This window comes from Crocuta crocuta, unplaced genomic scaffold (assembly GCF_008692635.1).
Source record: "Crocuta crocuta isolate KB4526 unplaced genomic scaffold, BGI_CrCroc_1.0 scaffold143, whole genome shotgun sequence".
NCBI lineage: Eukaryota > Metazoa > Chordata > Mammalia > Carnivora > Hyaenidae > Crocuta > Crocuta crocuta.
Genome location: NW_027529175.1, coordinates 3,088,878 through 3,099,057, shown reverse-complemented (window position 1 = coordinate 3,099,057; position 10,180 = coordinate 3,088,878).

The window sequence follows — 10,180 nt, the reverse complement described above, 5'->3', positions numbered from 1 at the left end:
GGGGTGGGGGGGGGGGAGCCTGTGTTCCCATCCCTGCCAGGCAGGGCATAACCTAAATGGTGCAGATGAGACACCCCAGGAGCCCATGACCAGAGCAGGGCCATGCTGCCCCCGGGCCTGGGGGTCCCTCCTGCCTCCCCTTGGATGCCTGGCCAAGATCCCCAGAGAGACCAGAGGTACCCTGCTGGCAGCCCCAGGGCTGGGTCGGAGGAAAATGCTCTCTGCCAGGCGAGGCCCCAGCTGGTTGGTGTTGAGGAAGCATCTCAGAGCTGGGCATTCTGGCCAGGCTGGAGAAGCACTCCCCCCACGGGACCACGACACTGCCAGGGACTCTGGGGCTCAGTAGGCTGCACGCTGGCAGCCAAGGGGGAGGTGTCTAGAAACCCCTGGATTCCGCCTGCAGAGCCTCTTGGGCAGCCTTGTTAGGAAGTGAGCTCCCTGGCTCTAGGGGTATTCAAGAACAGGTGATATTTTGATGAGAACAATGGATTATACGTAAGTTATTTCTCGAACCACAACATCATTCTCCTATCTTTTAAATTTTTTCTGGAACAAGCAGTTTTTACTTCAATCGTATAAATATTCTATGTAGCTCTACTTAGGCAGGTAAGATGCCCTCCTAGGATCAAGCATCGGTTAATCAGTCATTTAGCTGTCGTGAGTGCTAGGTCCCAGCACGCAGAGGTGAACAGAGGACGTCACTTGCTCACCCTAAGCGCCTCTGTGGTTTCCCTGTTGTCTGTGGAACGAAGCCTAACTCAGGCCCAGCATTGCCCATCGCCACTGTCCTGCCTCCCTCTGCAGCCTGGAGCAAGGCCCCTCCACTCCGGCTACACTGCAAATGCTTGACTCCCCTCCCTCTGTCATGGCTACTCTATGCCTGTAATGCCCTTCCCAACCCTCTTCACCAACAGACTCTTCATGTTCCTTCCCATAAGGCTGATGTCCCCTCCAGGAAGCCTTCCCTGACTGCCCTTCCTGCCCCACAGCTTCCAGGCACCTTTGACTACTATTGGATTCTTGGCCCGTCCCCAAAGATCTTGAAGGGCAGAGGTGCGTCCGAGCCCTCTCAGGGCTATTGCTGGGTTTGGGCTCAGGCTCCCAGTGAGGCACATCCATGTAACTTCGGGCGGGGATGGGGAGCGGGGGTGGGGAAGCCTCAAGAAGTTCCCAGAAGTCCACGCAGAGCTGAGGGAGCAGCTCTGGACCCCGTCTCCCCGGGCAGGGAGCATCAGTAAGATCGCGGGGCCTTGGGCACCCGTGCCACCTTCGAACCCAGAGGTCAGGCCAGGCCGGAGCAGCGAGTGGAAGCCCGTTTTGCAGGAGCGCAGCCTGGCCAAATGTTTACAGACCTAAGAGCACCCCATTCTGGAAATGGGGCCCAGGAGGCAGCCTTGGCTTCCGGACTCTCTTCACATCATGCCAGGCGGGGCCGAGAACGGGAGAAGTCTCAGATGCTCCTGGCATCCTTCCTCTGAGAAAGTGGGCAGGGGGAGGCGGAGGGGGGCACTGAGGTGAGTTCTCCTCTTCCACGTTCCGCAAAGGACCCTCCCTCCATCAACCCGACAGTTGGGGGACTGAACCTCGCTGAGCCCCACGCCCAGCCTCTTAATGCAGCAGATGCAAACCGGGTCAGGATCCAGCTGGCCAGAAATAACAGCCGCGGCCTGGAGAAAAGAGGCCGAGAGGATGGGTGTGTGCAGGCAGAGAAGGGGAAGCGGCTGATTCATCCCCTGGCTGTGAGGCCGGAAGGTGCCACCCTCACCACCCAGTCTGGAGGACCCCAGCCTCCCCCACCCACCTTGTGCTCCATTCTTGCATGGTTGTGACCTTCAAATGGGCCAGCGGGGCTCCTGGCATGGGGTACATTTATATGTTACATTTATATGTTAAATGCTCCCTGGGGAAACTGAGGCTTAGCAAGTAGGCAGCAATACCGAGATTTGAATCCAGCCCCAGGCTGGCCTGAAGCCTGAGCTCTGAGCAGGCAGGAAGCAGGCTGGGGGAGNAGACCCTGTGCCCCATCCCCAGCCCCCAGCCTTGGGCGGCCCCCCCTCCCTTCCCCCCACTTCGTAGTAGCAGCCGGAACATTTGCCGGGCAACCGAGTTCTCCAGTTCTCGGAAAGGGGAAGGGAGGGGCGGGCTCCCAGGGAAGCCTGCCCTGGGGACCGTAATCAGATCCTAGGAGCCCTGCGGTTTGTTTGGTTTGTTTCTGGCTGTGTGTTTGCAGATGTTTTTCTTGTTGGGGAAGGAGATGGGGACCCAGCCCTTTACTGGGGGTGTGGGGGTTGACAGGGGGCCCAGCAGGGTCTGAGGCAGGTGTCTGGTCAATAATTTAATGAACCCTCCCGGCTGGCCAAGTCCAGGCCAGAGAGACAGGAGCTTTCCCAGCAGCGCGGGGCTACGGGAACATTCCCCCTGGCCTCGGTATCAATATTCAACTTCTTGTTTAAATATTAAATTGGAACGTCCTCCATCCGAGTGCCTAATTCCCAGAAGTCTGGTTTCAGGGTTCACTTATTCCTAAGCCTCCACTCGTCCTGACATGGGCCAGCCCAGCGCAAGGCACGCTGGGAATTCCGCTCTGAGGTCGGAGCTTGAGACCCGACATGGCATCAGGACGGCCGTGGACTCAGGGGTGATCTGGGCTGTGGCGGAAGGGGAGCCCGCTTTCCTGGGCAAGGGGCCACAGCCGGGGGAAACCAAGGTGGTGGGTGAGACTCAACTGTGGGGCGAGGTCCCCAAACAGGAAGACGTTCGTCACAGCCGTGGTCCCACACACGCACACGGAGCGGAACCCAGCCCCAATCCCCACCATCTTCCAAGGAGAGAGAGAAGATCAGAGACTCACCAACTTAGGGTGCCTCCGTGACATCACGGGTAAGGTACTCAGGAAGCTGCCGTAATGAAGACTCCAAAGTAGAGTTGCCTAAATAAGGCAAGAAGCTCTTCCTCTCTCACATCATGGCGGACTGAGCCACGGAAGTTGAGCGCTCCAAGGCCCGTGGGGCGCCCTGCCTTCCCCAGGATGCCGCATCCGAGAGGCTCCAGCTGCTGCCATTTTCTAGCCAGCGGGAAGGGGGGAAGAGAGTGCCCAAGGCAAACGTCTTTATTTGTTTAAGTTCATTTATTTATTTTGAGAGAGAACAGGCCTGCGAGCCGGGGAGGGGCAGAGAGAGAGGGAGAGGGGGGGAATCCCAAGCAGGCTCCCGGCTGTCGCCGCAGAGCCCTACACCGGGCTTGATCTCACAAACCGTGAAATCCCAACCTGAGCCGAAATCAGGGATCAGATGCTTAACCCAGGCGACGGAGCCTCCCGGGCGCCCCCAAGGCACCTATCTTTAATCTAGAAGTTGGCCACATCGCCCCTCGCTGCTCACATCCCACTGGCCTGGACTTAATCACTTGGCCACACCCAGCTGCCAAGACCGTCTGGAGCTGGGGGAACCGATGGGCAGTTAAAACTCAGCAGTTAAAACTCAGCATGTTCTAGGCAAGAAGAAGGGACAGAGGAGGACAGTTAACAGTGTCTGTCACGCATAACAAGGATAGAGTGGCTCTAGGCTTGGTTAATTCAGTAGCTCATCAACATCTTCATTATCTTCAAGGACCTTGTGAGTTGACTTTTGGTGTCAGGCTTGTCCCCTCATGGCTTCAACGCTGTTGCCACTGCTCCGAGCATCATACCCTTATGCCCTAATGCAAAAAGGCACAGAAGAGAATGCTCCCTCCTGTGTCTATGAAAACTTTCTTAGAAGCCCCCTTTTCCAGCTGACCTCCCCTAACTCCCATTGACCAAATAGCATCCTGTGCGCTTTCCCACCCCAACTGCTAGCAAAGGGAGTAGAATGTTAAAGACTGGCTTAGACCAATCAAGATTCAACCCCCGGGCCTGGGAAGGGGGGCCCACTTCACTTCCAGCACAAGACCACCTGAGGGCAGGATAAAATCAAGAAAGAAGGGGAAGTAAGGGTGTGGGTAAGGAGCCTCCGTGGGAAGTGGCACTTCCTGCCCACCTGCTCTGCCCCACGGCCAGCGGGAGACGCTTTCCTGCACGCAGGACTCCCTTCGCACCAGGCCACCCCAAAGCCCCTGGCGGGGCTGCAGTTTCAGTCCAGGTATGTCTAACTCAAGAGCCAGCTCCTTCCCCCTGGGGGATGCCTCTGACAGAAGTCCGGTGACAGGACCCTCTTCGTTCTATGACCAGCAAAATCAGATCTGAGGCAGTATTTCATGATGACGTGCCTGGCGGAGTATTTCCGCAGAGACGTGGGTTTTATTCCACGCCGAAATGGAATGCACGTTTTATAGTATCCTAAGGCTCTTTGCAAAATCGTTTTTTGGGGGGTACCTGTTTTCGTTGGATGCAGCGCACAGTTTTACTCCTTTTTGGCCTCTCGCTCATCCACGACTGGCTGGTGTTGAGGCCTTTCGAGGCTTCGTTATTCATCAATGCAGTGAATCTGGCAGGATTCGTCTCAACTGTGAGTGGCAACGACAAATTAAGAGTGGCTTCAACAAGTTAGGGGTTACTTTCTCACGGGGCGCCTGGTGGCTCAGTCAGTTGGGCCTCCCACTTTGGCTCGGGTCATGATCTCATGGGTCGTGAGTTCGGGCCTCCCATGGGGCTCTGCACTGATGGTGCGGAGCCTGCTTGGGACTCTGCATTTTCTCTCTCTCTCAAAATAAATAAACAAACTTAAAAAGAATTTTTTAAGAAAAGAAAGAAATTACTTTCTTCACTTGCAAAGAAGCCCAAGGTGGTCAGCTCAGGGCTGGTGGCCACACTGTCAGTGAGCCAGGTTCCCATCAGCTAGAGGGGTGCACCACTCTCAGCACACAGCTTCCGCCTTACAGCCCAAGATGGCTGCTCAAGCTCCAGCATCACGTATGCATTCCAGCCGGAAGGAATAAGGAGGGATTGAAGCACGGCACTCTCTGCCCATTAGAGGGAGTCCCCCAAAGTGGCATGTGATATTTACACCTCGTATCACTTGCAAGAACTTAGCCATAGGACGACTTAGCTGCAGAGGAGGAGTTGAGCTGTGATGCGATCCCTTGAGAGCCCCAGCACCCACGGGGCTGGACGGCCCTCCAGGATTGTCGAGAGTCAGGGCAAGGGGCTGGGTCGTACAGCCCGTGCTGACTGGTCACTGGGGGCAGGTTGTCCCTAGAAGATGTGACGGTGGGCAAGGCAGCCTTTTTTAGCCCCAAAAGGGCCAAGAACTGAAGACCATGTTCCAGCCGCTCTCCCAGAAGCAAGTTCTTCATCCCAGGAGGGGAACCACTGGGCAGCTCCTCACGGCGTCCACCCCAATACTGTAAGATTCTACCCACGTGCTGCTCAAAGACAAGGAAAATAATCCATGGTGTTAGACGTGAGGATCGCGGTCGCCCTTGAAGGGGGCGTGGGGCTCTGGGTACCGTTTCTCGGCCTGGTGCCGGCCCTTGGTGAAAACCCGCTGACCTTACATTTATGGATTATGTGCTTCACTGAAATAACAGGACAGAGGCTCCGAGGGTGGAGGGAGAGGGCCGGGGAGGGGGGGGTGCTGCTCTGCAGACGTGAGGGCCTGGGGAACGGCCTGCCCGCCGGCCTGGTAACGGGAGCACGAACAGACCAGAAACTCAGACGAGACTTGAACCTGAGCAGCCTCTGGAGATGGGGCTCTGGCTCCACAACAGCCCAGACTGAGCTGACCCAAGGCCATGGCCAGTGATGGCTTAGAAAGGATGGGCCGGCCCCAGGCAAGGGTGCCAAATAACGACCTGGAGGCCAGAGACCTGTTTTAGGGGGGGTGCCTACCCCCGCCCCCCCCCGGGAAAGTGGGTCCCGGAGAAGCGACTGGATGAGGGGGAGAGAGGACCAGACGTCAGCAGCGTCCCAGAAGTGCGCCGCGGTGGGGAAGGGGGCGTCCTTCTGGAGCTCAGAGAGGCCCTGGTGCTAACTGCTGGGGGGGCCTTCTGAGCCCCCAAGCCCGCAGTTCCAGGCCCCCCCCCCTCCAGGCACGGGCCGTGAGCATTTATGAAAAGGGTTGTCAGCAATCAGGGAGGCCTTGCAGGGATCCCAGGGGGAGGAGGCCCTGGCGGGGCCGCTAGAGACTTGGCCCCGCTTTGCCAGCCCAGCCCATGCTCTCGGAGCGGAAGACGGGCAGGGGTCCAAAGCCGTCCCGGCCAGATGTGGCCCGGGCTGCACGGTAGGGAGGACAGAGCTGGGCTGGGACAGGACTCCAGCGTAGCCAGGAGGGGTAGGGGCCCTGGCATCCGGGGCCTTGGGGATATTCAGCCCAAATATTACCTTCAGAAGTGGAAAGAGTTACTCAGGGGTGTGCAAATCATACATGATAAAGACCCCTTGGAAGGCTGCCTTGCAGGGTAGTGGGAAGAAATGGGGGCCCACAAACCTCCGGTGGGACTGAAGAAAGTCCCAGCCTCTCTGAGCCTCAGTTTCTTCATCTGCAAAGTGGGGACAGGGCACCGAGGAGCCTTCAACAGTTTCTGGCTCTAAAGTCCCCAAACAGGGCTACCTGGGTGGCTCAGTCGGTTAAGCATGGGACTTCAGCTCAGGTCATGATCTCACGGTTCATGAGTTCGAGCCCCACTTTGGGTGAGCACAAGCCCCGCTTCAGACGAATCCCACTTCTCTCTCTCTCTCTCTCTGCCCCTCGCTCACTTGTGCCCTCTCTCGTAAANGCCTCAGTTTCTTCATCTGCAAAGTGGGGACAGGGCACCGAGGAGCCTTCAACAGTTTCTGGCTCTAAAGTCCCCAAACAGGGCTACCTGGGTGGCTCAGTCGGTTAAGCATGGGACTTCAGCTCAGGTCATGATCTCACGGTTCATGAGTTCGAGCCCCACTTTGGGTGAGCACAAGCCCCGCTTCAGACGAATCCCACTTCTCTCTCTCTCTCTCTCTGCCCCTCGCTCACTTGTGCCCTCTCTCATAAACAAGCAAACAAACAAAATCCCCAAAGGGGTGAAAAACTCCCCAGGGGCGAGAGCTGGGATGTGGCCACAGAACCTTTGTGAGGCCTGGGTGGAGCAGGGGGCTCTGACCCCAGCGGCCTGGGGGTGGCTGTAGCAGTGCCTGGGAGGAAGTTTCTGGATACAGCCTGCAGAGCCATTCTAGGGCATCCACACCAGGAGATCATACACCTTGTCCCCAGCTTGCAGGCAGGTGTCTACACGTCACCTCACCCACCTCCCTGGGGCAGGTATCATGACTGTCCTTTATCCAAAGATGAGATGGGTGTCACAGGCAGCCAGCTGGGTCCTGCCACCCGGAACAGAGCAATCTTGAGGACAGGGACACCCCCGCCTCCAGCCTGGCCCCACTGTCCCTCTGTGTCCCCTGTCCCCCCTCCCCCCGCCTCCTCTTCATGCAGGGAGCACTTTATCTCCCTTGCAGGCTCTGAGAGCCTCAAGGACAAGGACAAGGTCATAGCACAACCCTTTTCACAGGTGCAGGATTTTACGTTTCACCGAGTGCCCCGTCTTCCTGTGAGGCGAGTATTACCCCCACTTCACCGCAGAGACACCCGTGCCCAGAGAGGCCCGGGCCCAAAGTCCGCAGCTGGCGGGAGGCAGAGCCCGGACGGGACCCAGATCTGCCTGACCCCAAGCCCCGGAACTGTGCCGCTCGGCCGTCCTCTAGGGAAACCCAAGAAGGGCCCACTCGTTAATGGGGGGGGGTGCGGGGGTGCCGAGAGGTCACAGGACCACCCTCCCTCCACGCTCAGTCCAGCCCACTGTCCGCTCCATCCCGTCAGGTAAGCCACGGGCCTTTCTGAGCCAGGAGCCTGGCTCTCTAATGGGGGAATCGAGGCAGAACGAAGCTCCCTCCCCTACGGGCAGCCATTGCCCAGCCTCCCTGGCTCCTCCGAGGGGCGTCAGGCCTGGCTCTGCAGGTGCTCGAGCCTGCTGTGATGTCTGGGTCCCCTAAGCCTGCCGTGGGCTTGAACCTCACCAGCCCCCAGGGCAGTTACTGGAACCTAGAGGCTTGGAGGAGATGCCCGCGGTCCTGGAAGTCCACCTCAGAGGAGACACTGCTCACCTACAACTGCTGCCTCAGGAGCTTGGAGAACAGTCCCGCCCAGCCAGCCCCAGGCCTCTGAGGACGGGGCCCCGGTCAGCTGGTGCCAGAGTCTGAGGAGGCAGGACACGGCTGGTACTCAGAGTATGGAGAGACATTTGAAACGGGACTAAGTACCACTGTTGCCCAAAGAGGCCAGAAATAAACCCTTACAGTTTCGGTCAATGATTTATTTTTTATTCTTTATGTTTTTTATTTTCCCTTTATTTTGAGAGAGTGAGCATGAGTGGGGGAGGGCCAGAGAGAGAGGGGGAGAGAGAGAGAATCCCAAGAAGGTTCTGAACTGTCAGCACAGAGCCAGACGTGGGGCTCGATCTCACGAACCATGAGATCGTGGCCTGGGCCCAAATCGAGTCGGATGATCAACCAACTGAGCCACCAGGTGCCCCTGATTTTTTTTTACTAGTGTCCCGAGACAAGTCAGTGGGGGGGAAATGGTGCTGGAAAACCAGATATCCATATGCAAACAAATGAAGCTGGATCCCTTCCTCACACCATCTACAAAGATCAGTTCAAAATAGATTAAGGAGGGGGCGCCTGGGTGGCTTAGTCGGTTAAGCGTCCGACTTTCGCTTAGGTCATGATCTCGCGGTTCGTGGGTTCGAGCCCCGCGTCGGGCTCTGTGCTGACTGCCAGCTCAGAGCCTGGAGCCTGTTTCAGTCTGTGACTCCCTCTCTCTCTGACCCTCCCCTGCTCACGCTGTCTCTCTCTCTCCTAGAAATAAATAAAACATTAAAAAAAATTTTTTTCAAAATAGATTAAGGAGCTAAAACTATAAAACTCTTAGACAAAAACTTTAAGTATTGATCTTTATGATTTGGGATAAGGCAGCAGGGTCTTAAATATAACACCCAAAACACATATGTCAAAAGAAAAAATAGTCACATAGGATTTCATCAAAATTAGGATGTTGATGGGGGGCATCTGTGTGGCTCAGTTGGTTAAGTGTCTGACTTTGGCTCAGGTCATGATCTCACAGTTCATGAGTTTGAGCTCCGTGTTGGACTCTATGCTGACAGCTCAGAGCCTGGAGCCTGCTTTGGATTCTGTGTCTCCCTCTTTCTGCCTCTCCCCTGCTCAACACTCTGCCTCTTTCTCTCTCTCTCTCTCTGAAAATAAACATTTTAAAAAATCTTTTAAAAAATCAAATAAAATTGGGGCACCTGGGTGGCCCAGTTGGTTAAGCATCTGACTTCAGCTCAGGTCATGATCTCATGGTTCATTAGTTCAAGCCCCACATCAGGCTCTGACAGCTCAGAGCCTGGAGCCTGGTTTGGATTCTGTGTCTCCCTCTCTCTCTGCCCCTCCCATGCTCGTGCTCTGTCTCTCTCTGTCTCTTAATAATAAATAAATGTTAAAAAATGAATAAAATTTAAACAATAAAATAAATTAAATTAAGATGTTGATGTTTCTTTTTTTTAAGAATTAACTTTTAGCAAAAATGAACTGTTGGTACTTCATCAAAATAAAAAGCTTCTGTACAAGGAAGAAAACAATCGGCAAAACTAAAAGGCAACTGACAGAATGGGAGAAGATATTTGCAAATGACATATCAGATACAGGGTTAGTATCCAAAATCTATAAAGAACTTATCAAACTCAACACCGAAAAAACAAATAATCTAATGAAGAAATGGGCAAAAGGCATAGACACTTCCCCCAAAAAGACATCCAGATGGCCAACAGATACATGACAAAATGCTCAACATCACTCATCATCAGGGAAATACAAATCAAAACCACAATGAGATACCACCTCACACCCATCAGAATGGCTGACATTAACAATTCAGGCAACAACAGATGTTGGCGAGGATGCAGAGAAAGAAGAACCCTTTTGCACTGCTGGTGGGAAGGCAAACTGGTGCAACTGCTCTGGAAAACAGTATGGAGGTTCCTCAAAAAGTAATACAATTACCCTACCACCCAGCAATTGCACTACTACGTATCTATTCCAGGGATACAGGTTTGCTGTTTCGAAGGGACACATGCAGCCCAATGTGTATAGCAGCACTATGGACAATAGGCCAAAGTATGGAAAGAGCCCAAATGTCCATTGACAGATGAATGGATAAAGAAGACGTGGTATATA